This window comes from Pelmatolapia mariae, linkage group LG23 (genome assembly GCF_036321145.2).
Source record: "Pelmatolapia mariae isolate MD_Pm_ZW linkage group LG23, Pm_UMD_F_2, whole genome shotgun sequence".
NCBI lineage: Eukaryota > Metazoa > Chordata > Actinopteri > Cichliformes > Cichlidae > Pelmatolapia > Pelmatolapia mariae.
The window spans coordinates 21,816,163-21,835,217 of NC_086246.1; positions in this window are offsets into that span (position 1 = coordinate 21,816,163).

Here is a 19,055-nt window from a genome sequence, read left to right on the forward strand (position 1 = left end):
GGGCTAATAGCCAAAAAACAAAACACATTTTGTTGGCTTGGTTTTAATGAGACCTCAGAAAACAGAGACAGTGAGAGTAAGTCAGAGAAACTAGTTACTCCTTCCAGGCTGTTCCCCCTGACTCAGCACACAGCGTGGACAGCACTGAAGGATCACTGAAGCCCTCGTGATAAAAATCGCATGCAGCATATACACACACACACACACACACACACACTGCTTCTCTGAAAGACTTTCACACCTTCTGCATCGTTCTGCTGGGTGATACTACAAATCTGCAAAGTGCCTGTTGATATCTTAGAGTTGAGTCTGTTTTTCAACATTTGGATCCTCACTGGTATCCTGCACACATAAATTAATTACAAATACCTCGGGTAGTTGTATTTGGACATTCTCTGAGTGCTGTATTGTGCAAAAAGATGCTTGTGGGAAGTGCAGGTGGTGGCTTTCTGTGTTGCTATGTGACTAGGGCAAATTCTGTATTTAAAAAAGTGTTTTTTTTTTAGTTAAAGCTGAAAAGCTGAGGAGTCATTTAAAAAAATGGATGCAGATTTCCATGTTACCTGTTCGCACTCGTGCTTTCGTGCCTCTGGGAAGGCTTTTCTTTAACTCTTAAATGACTCTGGCAAATGGAAGGTCAGTCTCAAATAAGGCCTTAGTTTAAAGCAATTTCTTTTGCTTCTCAAAAGCTGGACTGCGTATTTTTAGTAGAAACCTGGCTGTGACCTGAGTTTCTTTTCTGATCTATGCCTCACAGACTGTGGCTTTTTAAACTTACTGCAGGCTGTTGGATGAGGTGTAGGAGTTTGGAGTCATTTTAAAAAATTAATTTAAATCCTCTCCCGTCTCCACGAAACTCTGTAGTTTTTAAAAAAATAATTATTTATTTTTAACATTCGGGCTACGACCCTGCTGCTACGAATTCTCATCTACAGTCCACCAGAAATCCCACCAGAAAGCAAAAATGTTATCGTGGAATTTTCAAATCCTGTGTCCTCAGTAATGTACGACTGGATATTGATTTTGAGGGACGTTATTATACATATAGGCTGAAGCTATAGTCAATAAGAATGGGAATTTGAGATCTTTAAAAAAATCTGTAAATAGCCCCTCTGATGACCATGATCAAGCTCTCCGTCATGTTTGGCGACAGGGTTTTTATATAGAACAATATTAAAATTAAGGAAACTGTTTTCTTAGACCTCAAATATGAAACATTTAAGACCTTCAAACATTCTCATGTGGTTTGTAGTCACTCATTTTGGTTCGTCTGGAGTTCACGTTTGATTGGGACCAGAGTAAACAAAAGTATAGTTGAAAAAAAAATACCTGGCTGAGTGATTCTGTTCTGGCTTTCAGGAAAGAATGCATCCAAGCTCCAAGTATGGTTTCTCGCTTAGATTTCAGGATATGGTTGGACCTGCAAAGATGGCATATTCTTCATTTTTTACTTTTTTAAATTAATCAAAAGCCAAAGTTTTTGTTTGATGCAATAAATTCCAAAATTCTAAGTCCTAATCCTGGAAAAAGTCCTGAGGCATGTTAAACAAAAAACTCTAAGATTTCTTCTTTAAAAAGGCTGAAAATATTACAACAAGTATCTTAACTTCCTGGCAAATCTCTTTGTTAATTAGCCTGTTACTGTCACCTTTGAGGATTTTAAACCAGTTTGATTTGGCTGTGTATAAATAAAATTGAATTGAATTGAATTATTAAAAACAATCAAAGTATGTAGAATGTTTGTTACTTTTGAGCCTCTGAAAACTGTGTACTATATGTAAAGATGGTCATAATTCCTAAAAAAAAAAAAGTAATTATTTTTCTTAAATACTTAAATAGTCCACTGTGGTGGTGCACAGAGGCAAAATGAGAAAAATGTGTTATAAATAAACTGTATCTAATGTATATCAAAGCAACAGCTTTGCCTAATTTTAGTTGTTATCTGCTCTCCCAACCTTCATGTCAAAATAAGTTGGTTCTTTAGTCTTGACCCAAAAAACCAAACAGCAGTCTTCAGTGGAAGAGCTTCATGTTCCAAAACTGAAAGCTCCACATTAGGTCAGGAGCACAACCAGGATGGTGCTCTCTATTCTTAATATTCATGTGGGCATGCATGAGTTCCTCCTTCAGGGTCAGAGAGTCAGTGTCGAGATTTACTCCAGGTCTTCGGGTGTTTGAGGCAGAACATTTGGAGTATATGACCATGCTATCTTGTGGTGGCTCACAGCACATGGAAAAGGCAGAAATTATTTGGAACACCAGCACAATCAGCCGCTCTGCTTTCTACATTTGGCTCTGTTCAACTTTGTCCTTTTCCCCAAAATGAAGTTCAAATTGAAGGGTTGGCAAATTGGCAAGTGGGTGCGGTCTCTGAATCTTTTGATTGGACCTCATGTACCCTAATGTGGCTGAAATGAACAAGGCATAGAGCTTGTATTTTGCTTTTCTAGCCATTCATGTACTAGACACATTTTGAAAACATTGAAGAATCCCACTATGTCAAATTGCTTCACATCATGTGGCTAAAAATCAGTTCTTCGAAAAGAACATGCAGTACAGCACATACCCTCATAAACCTGTTCATCACTGAGAACAGAAGCACATCCTATCACTGATGCAGCTCCATCTGAGGTAAACATACATATTATAAAAATGTCCTGTAAGCTTGTGATTGCTATGTCGGTCGTGTAATCACTGCTGCTTACTGCAGAGAGCTGGCAATTTGGTCTCGCGGGCTGACTGGCCTCAGGATTTTCTTCCACTTGATTTTGGGAAGGTGAAACAGTTTCCTGTTCCTCCGTGCTGTTTGGTCTGTGCTGTTATTGTAGATTTAGCTCTTGTCTGTGTGCTCTGGCTTGAATAAACATGGTGAACTATACATGGAAAAGTCTTCATTATCTGCCACTGTATGACCAGCTATGTCGATTTCTTGAATTTTCCTCGAGTTCCATAATAAAAACTGTATGAACCGCTGTGGCAGAATGGCTACATCTATGATTACAAGATCCACATTTAAGAGCTTCAAAGTATTATTTGGGATCATGCCTACAAGCCTTTATGTAACAAATCCTGTTTGGGATACTGTTGGAGCTTTTTATACATTACTGGCACAGTCTTTGGCATAGTATCAAACATTAAATGTTACATTCCAAGTTTCTATATTAATCATTATCTTTGAGACAAAATTGTGTCATTATGTTTGGTTTAAAACTTTACAGGATGTTATTATAATGATTCAGCTGGAGGGACGCTGTTCTTCTGTGGCTGGTTGTTTTGATGTAAAGGAACTTTATAAACTCTGGGAAAAGAGTTCAAAGGTCATGTGGGAGGTAAGCCGTTACACAGCTGTAGACTTGATTAAGTTACCTGTTCAGTGCTTTCTTGATTGGTCTGTAGGGATGGGAATTGATACGAATTTAGCAAATCAGATTCCATTATCGATTCAATTCATTATCGATTCTCATTGGCTCGGCTTTGAGAGTCACCTCCATCTCTGAGCAGCATAATGTATCAAAGACATTGCATTCAATCAAGTTAGCTGTATGCTGTGTGGTCAAATGTTTGTGCATGTATTTATGGAAGTATTTCCTCTCTTTGTTGTGATCAGTGGTGGGTCATTACTCAAAAAAAAATTATTACATATATTACACTGAACATCTTGATGCATTCTCAATCATCCAGGTAAGTAAATCTCCAAAAGTTGATTCTGTTCATCTGGATGTAGCGTTTTCAGTGGGAGAAACATTTCGTCAGTCATCCAATTGACTTCTTTAGTCTCAGCTGACTGCAGGTTTCCCCAATCTTATAAACAGTACATTTGCATAATGACTGAAACCAGCCCACTGAAAAATCTATGTCCAGATAAACAGAATCAACTTTTGGAGAATTACACAGAACACTTTTCTTAAATGTAGTGTGGTACGTTACTTAATTACTCCCAGGAGAAAGTAATTCATTACACTTCTTGTTACATTAAAATGACCTGAAACAAACTGCCTCATAATCACCATTTAACAATATAAAGCTATAGACTGCAGCCCAACACACCTGTCCTACTGAGGACACACATATGATCTTTCTCTTATTTAGACATGAACATAAAGGCTACAACACAAATCAAAGAAAAAAAATCAGCTCAAAGAGACATTAAAGCGATCGCCACAGTGATTCTGCTTTGGAAACATGAACAGGTGGAAACGGAGGCTACAGCCTGACTGCCACTTGGCTGTCGCGCTCTCGTCCTTTTGTGCAATAAAAATAAAAGTAATGTCTATATCCACGCTGTAGACTTTGCCACTATCTTTCTCCTCTGGCAGGCGCAAGTGGAACTCTCTGCAAGAACCAGTTCTCGATTTCCATCCCTATTGCTCTGCTGCTAACAAGCACTCTAAATATATTTTTAAGTCCTCTAAAGTCTGATGTCATGATCCAGATATGTTTATCCAGTCTAATAAAGCTACAGTAAAATTACTGTAGTGCAATATTGCTTAATAAAGTAGAATAAATGAGAAATCTGTAGCGCTTTATTACAATGAATTACTCAATTCCATTGTACGATATACTGTCTCACTTTTTCTCTGTGACTCATTTTGCCCAACAAGCACTTCATTGTTCACAAATGTAGATAAAGCCACTGTTTCTCTTCACTTGTTTAACACAGTGTGTTTGTCCTTAACTTCTAAGAAGTTCTGAATGTATCTGTTTCTGGTTAATGTTTTTACATTTTTTAATAAAACTTAAAAAAAAAACCCCATCAGTCACAATAACGAATGGCTGGCACTTATGGTGCACTTAGTCTGAACGTGTCTATGTATTTGTATTTCTCATTAAAGAGTGTCACACACAACTTTTGGCACTTTCATAGCCAGGAGCAACATTGAAAGGTAGGATTCATCATTTAGTGTGTCTGAAAGTGCAATATTTATTATTAATCTTGTCAAGCAGAAACTGTAAGTACTTATTATTCTTTGAAAAGAACAAGACAGATGTCAAAGGAGGAAAATCTCATCCTGAAGGAAAGCCTTTCATTATTATGTTCGTAGATGCTTATACTAGACAGCAAAGAGAAGATGATTTGCGGCTTAAGTCAAAAGCATTACTTAAATCCATCAAACATCCATTAAACTTCATTTTTAATCTCAGTCCATTGATCGAGAGTTCTGCAGATCAACAACTGTATCAGAGCTATTAAAATGGCTCGACCTGTTTGATACAGGTTGTATTGTGAAAGCCAATTTGACTTGCTGGGCAAACGGTAACAGTAATACTTCTTATTCTCGGTTGAAAACTCGATGGAGGATGTCAAAGTAAATTTTTCCTGGTTATTAAAATATACTTTTTAGTCAGCTGGAATACTGGAATACCTCTCTCAGAGCATTAAACAGAAGAATGCAGAATTCTTCATACTTGCAGGAAAACCTCAGGGACACGACACTCAGCCAGGATCTGCTCTAAGCACTTTTCTATTGAAAGGCACGAGGAACTGCAAACTTGCAAACTCTTCTGACTCCATCCATAAGTAACTTTTTACAGCCTGTCATTTACCTTGGTCACACAGGAGCTGTAAAAATTCATTTGTTTACACAGTTAATGAGCTAAGGGTGTCATTAATTTTACACTGCATTTAAGACTTTAAGCTGTCTGGACCTACAATTATGCAGCACTATTGATGGGACATCACATTTTTCCCTTTAGCTTTTTTACTGATAAAACTGCTATCGAAAACACAGAGTTAAGAAACATTATTAATATTAAAAGCACTTTTAATAGTGTGCATATTCTGCCTAATATGCAATATAAAAATAGCTGCACTCTTTTTCTAAGTTACATCTAAGCCAAATTATCATGTTTAAAGTGAAAAAGTTAAGTCCCTTTTTTCAACTAGTGAGGTGTTAGCATCTTTAAATCCTATATATAGATCCAAAAATCTCTGTGTTTTTGTTCAGCATTGGTATTCTCCTTGAACTCTCTTATGCAGGCCATTTTTGTCCAGTCTCTTTCTTATTGTTGAATCATGACCTTTAACTTTAACTGAGACATGTGAAGCCTGTAGTTCTGGGTTCTTTGTGACCTCCTGGATGAGTCGTTCTTGGAGTACTTTTGGTCGGCTGGTCACTCCTGGGAAGGTTCACCGCTGTTCCAGGTTTTCTCCATTTGTGGATAATGGCTCTCACAACGATTCACTGGAATCCCAAAGCCTTAGAAATGCCTTTGTAACCGTTTCCAGACTGATAGACGTTATAGACTTTGTTTCCAAAGTGTTTCTTTAGACTGTGGCATGATGTGTTGCTTGATTTCAAGATTAATCAAAGTTAATTCATGATTTAACAAGGGGGTCAATTTTCACACAGTGCCATGTAGGTTTGCATATTTTTTTCCCTTTATAAATGACATCATTATTTAAAATCTACATTTTGTATTTACTATTTTTTTCCAGCATTAAAATTTGTTTGCTCATCTGAAAAAATTGAGCATGACAAATATGCAAAAAAACAAACAAACAAACTAGGAAATCATGGCACAGTAGCTGACTGATTGATTTGAATAAAAGTGAATAAAGTTTCAGTATTCACAAAGCTTCCTACCACTAAGAGTTCCTCACAGTTTTGAAATCCTTAGAGATTTCAAGAAAATTCTTAGAGCTGTGGCATTTTCTACAAATTTCTACTGAAAGTTAAAACTAAATCCTGGTCATGATAAAACTTTTTCATAAAGCATCTTAGTCCTTAAAAGATTTCCTGAGGCGAAAAACTGATAGGGGTGAAAAAGGAGGCTTAAGAGCTTCTTAAGCAGAGGTTGATATGGATGAAGGAGAAAGTGAGTAGAGCCATGGGAGAGCAGAGAAGTGAGAAAACAGGATATTTGCAGTTTATGTAATCTGGTTAATTAGCTTTTGTTTTGTGTTCATATTTTATTAGTCAGCATAATGCTTAAGAGATATTTACTTTATCATAACTACAAACAACACAGACTCTCTCTGTCTCTCTCCATGACTGTGTGTTAATATATATGTTAATATTTGGAATTAATGCCTGCAAGAACACACTTATGAAAAAAGTGCTATTTGTTTTTGTGACAAAAAGGTAATAAAAAGAAAGAGAAAATTCAAGATATGGGGGAAATATGATGTTTATCTTGAACAAATATAAATAAGTAAAGGTTTCTGATGATTACTGATGTTTAAGTGTGTGCACTGAATTAGGAATGGACCAGATTCATGTCAGTGTATACTCCTCCCCACCTGCCCCACTGAACAAACAGCCTGTCTGTGCTATTCTGTACAACGAATGAGGGGCAGATGTAATTCTTGCCTTTGATGCATGTATGCTGTGTCTTCCTGTCCATCCTGGGCCCAGACACACTGCAGCTCTTTGTTTTGTTGTTGCTGGATCTAGAAGGGAATTTAGATGAGGGAACATTTCCTGATACAAATGAGTTTTTAGATGGCATGTAGGAGGAAAAGTTCAAAATAAGTAACTACCATTTCGGTTGGCTCCTCACGCTGGCAGCCATGTGGGGTGCCTCAATCATTGGGCACGAAGATCATTCACTCTCACCGTTTTTTTGCCATCCATATTTCTCCCCTTGCTGGCTGCTGGAGGGCTTGTTTTGGAGCAGACTTATAGTAAATCTCTTCTTCATCTAAAAACTCAATGTCAGACCCTGATTAGACGGTGCTGCTACATGTCACCTGGTTGAGCAGGTGACCCATGTACTAAAGGCTAGAGGCCTCAGTTTAAGCCTGCCCGTAACCATTTCCCACGTATATATTCAATTTTATTTATAAAGTGCCAAATCACAGCAACAGTTGCCTCAAAGCAATCAGCACTTGAACTGAAAGTAATCCAGTTACTTTACTGATTACTTATTTTCAAAAGTAATTAGTTACTTTATTACTTAGTTACCTTTTAACAACATGATACACAACCTGAATAATAAATAATGATAATAATAATAATGATAAAGCAACAGACCTTTCAACCCAATTTTTTTTTGCATATTTCATGATATAAAACTGAATCAAATGAAAAATATTTTTTATATTGTTTATTAGTTTTAATCTTTTAACTTTATGCATCAAGCAAAAATTTAATTATATGCAACAGCCTTTGACTGGAAGCAATTTGTTTAACATTTAAACCTATTTTCTGCATATTCCAGCATATAAAATGAAATAATGTTTTGTGTTTCCACTCACTCTTTCAAATAGATGCAACTAAAACACAGCAAAAAATAAATAAAATCAAAGATTCAGCAGCACTAAGTCCTGTCATTCTTAAGTCTATTTTCACCCTTTTAGCAGGAGTGGGGCCAGTGGAGGTTTGCCCAGTGCTGCAGCGGTCATGTTAGTGGGGGGATCCTCTATGAATTTCACATTCCAGTGGCAGCGTACTAGGTGCTTGCTCAAGTTTAATTTTTCGCTGTAGACAGAAGTTTTCTTCCCACGCAGTGTACAGCGGATGCTAATGTTTTTGTCACTTTTTACAGAACCAAACTTAAAGTGATGTCAGTACTTCCACGCTTTAAACCCTGCATGGTTGTACTCTTTCTGCACTCCATATTTTCCGTAGTCGATCTACACACGTCTGTTTCTGCCACGGATGTCGCACGCTCGTACATCATTGTCATGAGACATTCTCACAAACAAAATCATGGTTTAGTAACAGTAATCTAATTACTTTTTAGTGCAATAGTAATCCCTTACCATACTCGTTACTTAAAAAAAAAAATCAGATTATGCATTACTGCCCATCTCTGTTCACTTCAGACACTACTATTGTTCGAATATATGTGTGTGACTTGGTGACTGAGACTTGCTTTAAGAAAGCTTTTGAGTGCTTAAATTGAGTAGAAAGGCATCATATAGTACCAGTCCATTTACCGTTTTAAAATGGCTCAGGATCTCTGAGTAGAGAATCTTTTCATCATCTTGGTCAGTAAGGAGCCACACATTCAAAGCTACGTATTTGTTGTGTCCCACGTGCGATGGAGCATGAGAAAAAAAATAATCAAATAAAACTGAAAGTAAAATGTGTGGGAATGTGGGAACAGGCAGGTGTAGGTGCTTGAATCGTAACAGTGTTGGAACATTGAGTGGGAAAAGCATGAGAAGAAAGAAAAAAACACCACACATCGGGCACATATATACAAACAAACAGAGTGAAGGGACACAGCATCTCCATAATTTTATGACCCACGGGTCACTGCACGCATAAATAAAAGTGTAGGGGGTGTGAAGTAACTGGAAACATGTTATTTTATATGTTCTTCAGAGAAAATGAGCCACACAAAGAAATCTGAGGTTGAAAATATGTGTAATATTGCACAGGCTGTCCTGTAATTACAGGATACAGATATTTTTGTTAATTGCTAGAATGCTTCTTTATCTTTCTTTATTTAATTTAAGTTTCTATACATTTCTAATAGATAAATAGACAGTTGAACACAAAGTTCCTGTTTTTTCACCATTGCTTTTCTTTTTTCTTTGATGTAGTACAAATTGCAGTGTAGGAGGTTTTTATCAGTAGGAAGACCTGTAAAACTTACAACACTGTTAAAAGTCTAAAATTCACCTCACTTGCATTTTCTAAAGATGCTCAGTGGTTTCCGACTGAAACCTTTGGCCCCCGTGCCTCATGTTTGGCATCCCTGCATTAAAGGATCCAGGTCTGACTAACTGAACTGTCAAATCTGGAACGTGCATATTTGAGTCGTGTTAGTTTCATGATGTCCACACTCCAGAACTAACCCTCTGAACTGTTTCTGCAGTCTTACATTTGATCACATGATCAGTTACATTTGATGAATTAATTAAAGTTGCCACCATAATGCCAATGGTTAGATGGAAAAACAAAAAAGAAAGTACATTTCCTTGAAACACTTCATAACCAGAGGTAATTAAACTATATTGACAGCAGGTGTGCTAGTAATAATAAATAATACGAGCTAAACACTTTATTATGTTAATATCATATGAGCCATATAAGATTAACTGCTAAAAAGACAAGCATAGGAAATAAAAGTCAGCAAGCATATAACTATCAGCAGAATTTACCTACTACACAGGTAGGTGTGTGCTTTGACACATTTTGCAGGTTAAATATGGCTCCTAATTTATTCAGTAGAGATGCTCATTACAGAGTTCTCAAAGTACAACCTGCAGGCCAACAAACAGAGAAAGGAAATAACACTATTGTACTTTTCATTCATCCCCAGTTCGTCTCACATGGCATGATAAAGAGCACAGAGGATGAGCGTTTCTTTTGAATTTGAGCTTGCCTGTTTCAGACATCAAAGCAGACCGAGCCTTCCCAACTTTCCTGTTGTCTCTGTGTGAAATGCCGTCGCTCTAATGGTTAAAAGGAAACTGTGATTCAGTGCAGCGCTGGCAATTAACAAGCAAAAAGCACCATTTTGTGACAGAAACATTAAAAACACTAATTAAATGTGACTGATGTGTGTCATTTTCTTGTGGGTAGTTCGCTCATATGCCGGCTCACTAAATTGGTACTCTGTCATCAAAACTTTGAGAACCCCTGGGTTAGAGTATTCATAATTATACTATTTCAACACAGTGAATTCTGTGATTAACTCTGTTAGTTTTCCATTCTCTCCATTACCAGTTAGACTGCATTTTTTCCCCTTTTTCTGACCAACCAGTCACGTTTCAGACTATTTGTCATACCTAGCAACATAACCAGCCATACCTCCTCACTTCACCACAGGTAAAGGCTTAATTCCCCTCCTTGCTCAGTGTTGCCCAGAAACGTTTCCTTTATAACTCTTAAGCTTAGAGTCTTGTTAAAAATTTTCAAGTGGTTAAGTTGCATCCACACAGAAGGCAATTTGCTCATCGCTTTGTTGCTGATGACTTGTCACCAGCTGTCATTCCAGGCTCTGGTTACCAAGGAAACCCTCATTTGCTAATCAAGGATATCCTGTGTTCTCAGTGGATGATGATATGAAGTTGGTGGTAGTGATGACGCTCACACAGGTTTTGGTTGTTGTCATTGAATATAAATTGCTATTTATTTGATAAATGCAATAGATAGATAATAATAGTTTTTTTAATACTGCATGTTTAATGCTTATTTAGTTTTTATGTAAAAAAATAAATAAAACAAAGATATTTATAATTCTGTTGCACAATTGACAAGAAAGGGATTTGTATGTGCTCTGCAGTAATTTTTTCACAATGTATATTTATTTGATTTTCTAAACATTCAGATTTTTGTTACATTTTTAAAAAATAAAATATGAGGATTGTAATTACTAAAAATGTCTTTTAATTGTATGAATATATTATTTAGAGTATCTTGATAACTTAAGTGATGCAACAGCAATTATAAACACTACTTTACCATATTTAATTATTTATAACTTCTATATATGCTGTGCTCTCAATATTGCTGCATGCATAAGGATAGATTATGCTACAGGCTGATGGAGGCTTTACTGTCCGTACACAGTGCTTGACAAATTTATGAGACCACCACACAATGTTAGGTTTATACCCACTAAAAGTACTGGTAATTATGAAAATAATTCCTTATGTTTCTGCAATATTTAATCCCCCAGAATGAAAATGATATTTTGAAACTGGTAGATTAAATATTAAAATGATATTTGTAATGCTAAAATTTAATTATTTTTGTTATCTGTGAATTTTCAAACTTTCGGTTTTACACAAAAAGGCAGAAAAAACTGTGAAGCACATTATGATTAGTTTTGGATTAAGATGCCAAATTAGCATTACTTATTTGCAATCCTAAAAAAGAAAAAAGAAGAAAGAAAAAGTTTTATCGCTCCACAACTCATCTCAAATTTGGGCATAGAAATCTGAAGAACATTTATTTCATTTTAAACTTTTAAAGGCTTAAAGTTGCTGATATATTTGTAAAAAAAAAATATATATATATATATATATATATTTTATAAAAGATGGTCTGTTAAACTAGTTAAGCACTGTACATCACAGGGTTTATATACAGCACATTGATATGCATAAATGAGATAATTTGCATATATTTTATTTTAAGTATATGTAAATATGTATGTATATATATATATATATATATATATATATATATATATATATATGTATTTAGAAGTACAAATAAAATAAAACTGATCAAATATATACATTTATATTCAGAAAACTTTGACTTATTAATGTGTACTATTTTTTTTAATGAAACACATTTGATGTTGATCATGACCATATTTTCCATTAACCTTAAGGTAATATCCAAATGAATGCTATATTACATAACAGTTATCTGTATACATCTGTTGGAGGTTTCTTCCTGTCAAATGGGAGTTTTTCAATGTCACCAAAGTACTTGCTCATAGGGTGTCATGTGATTGATGGGATGTCTCTGTTTCTGTATTACTGTGGGGTCTTTATCTAACAATTTAAAGCACCCTGAGGTGACTGTTGTGAGATTTTGTGCTATATAAAGAAAACTGAATTGAAATTAAATTGAAAATTGTCTAGGTAGATATAGAAATTTCCTGAGTTTGCTAACAGAAAATCAACAGTTGGTAACTATATAAAACCATTCTGTAGTATGTATCTCTAACAGAAAAAAAACATCAGTGGTTCCCTTCATATTTGTTTTTATTCATCATGAATACTTAACATAATTTTACACACTACTTGACAAGATGATAATGATGCAGAAAAAAATCATAAAAATGAGCATATAACAGGTCAAATTTCTTTCCTATAATGTGCAGTGTTTGGCTGTTTGGCTGTGACTGACCCGAGGAAGGAAATGAAAAGGAGACACACAAAGAGGAAAGTGCTAGATATGTGAGAAATGAGGAATCAGAACAGTAAGAAACATGAGAAAAGAACAAAAGGCATTATCAGGCCCAGAAACTAATGATACGGAAGTGATAATGGCAGCATTTTCACTCTCAGGTAATGGCCAGGAACAAAAGACATCTCAAGAATGTAGCATATCAGACTGAAGAAGCTCTTAAAGGTTTGATTGTATCTGCACTTCATTTTGTTTGGTTTAAACCAGTTGAGGAAATGTCATCTGTTTTTTCTCTTCCCATTCTGAATTTCCCGAATACAACTTCTGATTGCAATGACAGGTGATTCTAAAGAAATGGTAAAAGCTTGCTTTGTTTGACTTGGTTTTTGGTTCTGTGGTGTTGTTTTACTGCTTTTCCGGTTGACAGTTTTCAGCAAACAGACATAAATCCACTGCACACTACCTGCACAGTTACAAAATCCACACAGATAAAGTCAGTGACTAGGTGGCTGAATGTGCAGTGTAGAATTTTAGTGAGCTAAAAAGCCAAAAATGTTCCTCATAAGCTGATGGAAATGAAATGAAAGCCGAGTAAATATTGGTCTTACGTTTCTTCAGGTGGATGCAAGTAGTATGAATGCTAAAAATACACAAAAGGATATAAAGAAAACTGTGCAGGTTGAGACCTCGTAAAAGTTAATATCTTGGTTATCTGTGTTTTTCTCGTTTTTTCCAGATTGTATTCTACTTCTGAACCACAATTACCAAATGTAATGACAAACTAATGATGCAGCATGAGTGTTGCCTTTATTTGCAGACTCATGGAGCCGTTCCTGAACATCCTTCGAGAAGCGGTGGGTGTGTGGGCAGTGAAGGAGGGGTTAGGTGCGATTACGTAGGGGAGTCTTGCAGAAAGTAATCCCCCAGCGGCACGCCAAGCGAGCCTCTCGGTGGTCAGAGGCTTTCGTCAGCTCGCTCATTAAAGCCCCCTATCTCTTCTTCTTTCGGCTTCAAATTGCCTTCCCAGCCTCATACTGCGCTGGGGCCAGAGGGTCAACAGATTATCTTCTTAATCCCGTTAATCCGTCCTCACATCAGTCCGGGATGATTCTCACCATAATTGTATTCGCCGCTGCCTCAATTAGAAAGAAGCAGGGGTCTGAGGAAATGAGGTGGAATGAGACGTCAGGGAGGATCAGCAGCAAGAACGCACATATGGTTTTTTTTTTTTCTGTAGTGTGTGTGCGCGTGTGTGTGGCATTGCACAAGTAAGGAGCAACCCAAAGTTCATGTCTGAGGAAACCGGCTGGGTTAGTTCCTCGCTGTCAGTGAAAGTGTGACAGTAGTTCAGCGAAGTGCAGTGACGACAACTCGACTGATTTGTGGTCCAGTTGCGTAAGGTGGCTCAAGCTTGAGGACTGAAGCACACAATCAGCCATTGGAAATGTGTGTGTCGAGACATGTGAAAGACACAAAAGAGCTGCGTTAACATGTGTCCGGCACTGAGAAGTGATGAAATATGTAAATAACATGAGTTCATAGTGCATGTATCTGTGAGCTTCTCTCTGCTCCTCCTATTATCCCTGTCAGTATGATAAGTCAAAGGTTAACCACTCCTAATGGGTGGACATTATGTTAATTAGACGATCTATTAGCTTCCTGTCAGATTAGGCTCAGCTAACACGAGGCTGGGTCATAGGGCGAGAGGCTGAGAAAATCAAACAGGGGTTTTAGCCTCTGGAGAACTTTTCTTTCCTAATGGTTCCACACTGTGTGGCAAACTGTCTTCAAGCTGGGGGTGATGTTATAGGTAATGGCCAGGAACTAAAGACATCTAAAGAATGTGGCATAAAAGACTGAAGAGGCTGTTAAAGGTTTGTCTGTGCCTGCAGTTTATTCAGTTTGAATGCTAAAAGATTGCTTTGTTTCGCATGGTTTTGGTTTCTGAAACAAAAGCTGTTTTCGTGCACAAACTCCAGAAAAAAACCCGGGAGAATCAAGTTGGGACACTGTCCAAAGTTGTCACATCTGAATACGACACAAAGTGATCTGCTTCAGAGCGATTTGCACTTCTTCAAAAAGCTCTCTTATTGTGAATTCATCTATTACCCGCACCAAATGGACAAATGGACATTACACAAACTGTCAATGACAGAGTTTGAATGTTAAAGACACTTTAATGTCCAGCTAGGTCAGACTCTTGTCTTCTCATGTGTGAAAATGGTTTAAAATCCATGGATAATAAATTCATAATCCCTGATGTCTTTCTCCCTAGCTACTTCTCCAGTTCCAAATCCCAAGTCATTTCCATCCCACATGGAATATTTTATTCCTTCAACGCTCTGGGGTGTCTCAGAGAGTCTTGCAGCTGATCTTACAGCTAATCTAGTTTTTTCCAATGTAAATGAGCACATTCCAGGTATAGAGCCATCTTGTCCTGTATTTAAAGTAAATTCCAAGTTTAAAGTATTCCTTATTGATCATAATCTCGGCCTTGGTTTAGCTCCTCAGTTCATCCACTAAACCTGAGCTGTTCTAGCGCCTTTATCTTTAAGCTAACGTTCTTAGTTCCTCAAGGTCATTCACATGAGTTAAGGTAAAACTATTGCAATGCTAGTTAATGGTACTGTACAAGTTCAAATCCTAAGTGCTCTAAGGCTTCAGAAATTTAAGGATCTGGCTCACATCCCAGCTTTACATTTGGCTGCAAAATGTGTGAGGTTACAGGTCTGTGAAGGCACCAAGCTGCACACTTACCACTCCTTGATGTTCATAAAAATCACAAACAGATTTGGTGACCGAAGATAAGATGAATGGATGGATGCCATCACTGGGAAGTGGCAAGAATTATAGACTTGCCCGTATTTCTCATGCTCTGCTGTTGAGAGCAGTAGAGAGCACAGGGAAGAAAAGCTGAATATGATAACCAGTCTGGACTTCAATATTCCATTATTTCATTTTTTAGCAGCATGATTCTCAGTCCTGAAGAACTGCAGGTTATCAGATATCAGAAAACCTGTTTTGTTGTTTTAGGTTGCTGTACAGTTTTTCCAGCAGGAGCTTGTCTTGCACTTTCACTCTTGACAAACTGCACAGTGCACTTGGAAGAGGACGGAAACCTACATAGTTGGACCTTTCGGTGCGGTTATTTATTTGTCTTGAACGACCTATGCTGCACAAACAAACTGCACCAAGGGAATAAATGGTCCACAGTAGGGTCCAAAAACAGTGCACAAGCATTTGATGTTTGATGTCTCCAGAGGAAGGGAAAAAAGCTCAATTTCAATGTCCATTCATTCCTCCATCATTTTAAAAGTGTGCATAAGTGCTATGAATGCAGAAATTGGATATCAAATAAAGAGAAAACTGAAGTGCTGCAAGGCTCTTAAGGCTAATCTGACAGGTGCTCTTCAGTGGGATAGATGCAAGCTCAATGTTAAAAGAAAGGGTTGCTGAGGCATGTTTGTTGATTCTCTTCCTGGAGAATCGCTACTATAATACTACTATAATAACATTATTATATTATTTTACAACAAGCATAATGCTTCAGGAACTGTTTTTTTTTTTTTTGTTCTTTTCGGTTATCGAGCAGAAATTGGATGGATAGCATTTCTTTTTTTTGTGCAAGATTTTATCACATTTCAATTTTCACTGAAACAGATACCTCACGAATTGATAATCCGCATCATCTACAAGCCGACTGAAGGCCTTACCTTACAAAACCTTTGCAATTTCCTTCCTCATGATTGTCTTTGCTGCTGGGTTGTTTACATACATTTCACAGCTCAGTGTTATATTGTATATTTTATTACATTATCGAAGGCAGTGTCTTCGTGATTATATTCGGAGTGTGCAGCGCCCAGGAGCCCCACTTATCCACGCTGCTCCGGTAGAATTAATATGCTTCTTGATACGACCAGGGTTCAATGCTCAGCCTCAGGTGTCTTTTTACTTACTGTTGCTGCTTCGCGTTGTCTTGGTCACCTGTCTTGGTGGGTACTAGTTGTAGTTTTTCCTCTCTACCTATACAAAACAATCCCTACGCATTTTCTGGCATGAAGAAAAGCACAAAAGGATAAACAATCTGAGAGAAATATACCTCCTGAGGGAAAAAGCACAGTGTGTCTGCGAGGAAATGGATCAGAGTGAAACTGTAGGTGTTGGTTGTCATCCTTGTGAATGGATTACTCCTTCATTCTCTTTGACCTTCAGTGTCTCCATGTCTGCCGGTGTGAAGTCAAGCTCGGGTGACCTTTGGATTTTTACACAAGACTCCTAGCCTACTGACGTAACTCTTATCTTTCTCTGGTGCTGATAATGCCTTTCCTCCCCCCACTCGATCTTGATGTGGAAAAGTCAGTTTTCCTCATATCGCTAGATGCAGTAAGAAAGATTATGGCTAGGTGTGGGTGAGTGCACGTGCCTGTGTGTATCTGTGTGGGTCTAAGCACAGTAACCTGTGCATCTGTGAAAGACAGGGAGAAACAACATGAAATTGGTTAAATTGCCACAGTATCATAATGGCTCCTATTTTTGTTCAGAGCTTTTACATCTGAATCAGAGTGTGGTAATGACCTGTCTTTGTCTTGAGAGAGACTTTGTCTTTAAAAACCTCTGCGCACAAAAAGGAGGCGACAATAATGTGTGTACTTGTAGCTCCTATTAACCAAACCTCAGTCATTTGCTAATGCAAAATGAAGGTAAACAAAACATGAGCAACTGTACTGTGAACTCAATAGACCAAACATAGACGATGGCAGAACAAACATAACATTTTAGCTAAAGTCCTTAATCTGTGCTTCTACAAACCCTGACCTTTGTTTGACATGTCCACTCTTTATGCTAACACCTGCAGACTACAACAGACAAACAGGAAAAAAAAATCAAAGTCTTTTATTGCTTTTATTACCTCAAAGTGTTTCTTAACATAAGGCATGTATATGTTGTATTAAATACAACTTCATGGTGCATCTTAAAAAAAATTAAGAGTGCCATGAACTAAAACTTTACATACATTACTTAAGGATGTAAAAATGTGGTATACTATAGACACATTACATGGAAACTCCAATGTTTCGAGCAAAAATGTGAAAAATGTTACTGTATTTCATTGTGAATTTAAGTAAATTACCACTGGATATAACTAGCTTATTCAGTATAAGCAACCACAATTATGGAGTAGAGATGTTAACACGAAAGGTATCCAGATGAGTATTATCAGGGCCGTCCACAGGGAACCTCAGACGGTAGTAGAAGAAAAGAAAAGTTCTGTATCAAAGTTGGATTAGAAAAGTAGGAAAAGATGCACAAACCAGAGGGATGACCACAGCATTTAATAATGAAGGAATGTTCATTCAAGAACTTGGGAGAGCTTTACAAGGAGCGGACTTCAGCTGATGTCAGTCCATCATGAGCCATCACGAAGAGAAGTCTTCAGGAAATGGGCTGCAACTGTTGCATTCCAAATATCAATCAACTCCTGAACCCGAGACAGCATCAGAAGAGTCTTACCTGAGCTGAAGAGAAAAAATAAGTGGACTGCTGCTCAGTGGTCCATAGCGCTCGTTCAGATGAAAGGACTTTTTGCATTTCATTTGGAAATCAAGGTCCCAGAGTCTGTAGAAAGAGCAGAGAGGCACAGAATTCAACCTGTTTGAAGTCCAGTGTGAATTTTCCACTACCTGTGATGATTTGGGGTGACATGTGAGCTCACGGTGGTGGTGGTGCTGGTTGGTCCACAGTGTTTTATCAAGTCCAAAGTCTAAGGAGCCATCTGCCAGAACATTTTGGAGTTTTATGGGGATGCCGATTTCCTTTTCTACCTGCCACAGTGCCCAAACTACTACCAAATGGTTTGCTGACTATCATGATCCTGTGCTTGATTGGGTAGCTAACTCCCCTGAGGTGAACGCATTGTCAAGAGGAAGATAAGAAACACTTGACCTAATAATACAAACAAGATAAATGCCACTATCAAAGCAACCACAGCTACAGTGACCCCTCACCAGCGCCCATGTTAAAGGAGCCCCAATCAGTTATTTAGAGTAATATAAATGAAGATACTTTCCAGACGTTTGACATTTCCATATCGTAAATCCTTTCTTGATTGATGAGATGTTGATTTTGAGTCATATCTTTACATGTAATCAACATGGAACATCTGAAAGGTTACATTTGTGAATTGAGTTACAAAATGCACTTTTTGAATGACATTCTAGTTTTTTAAGATGAAATAATAACTAAAAATTACAGAAAGTCAAGCGACAACCATTTTGCTTTACTTGAGACTTG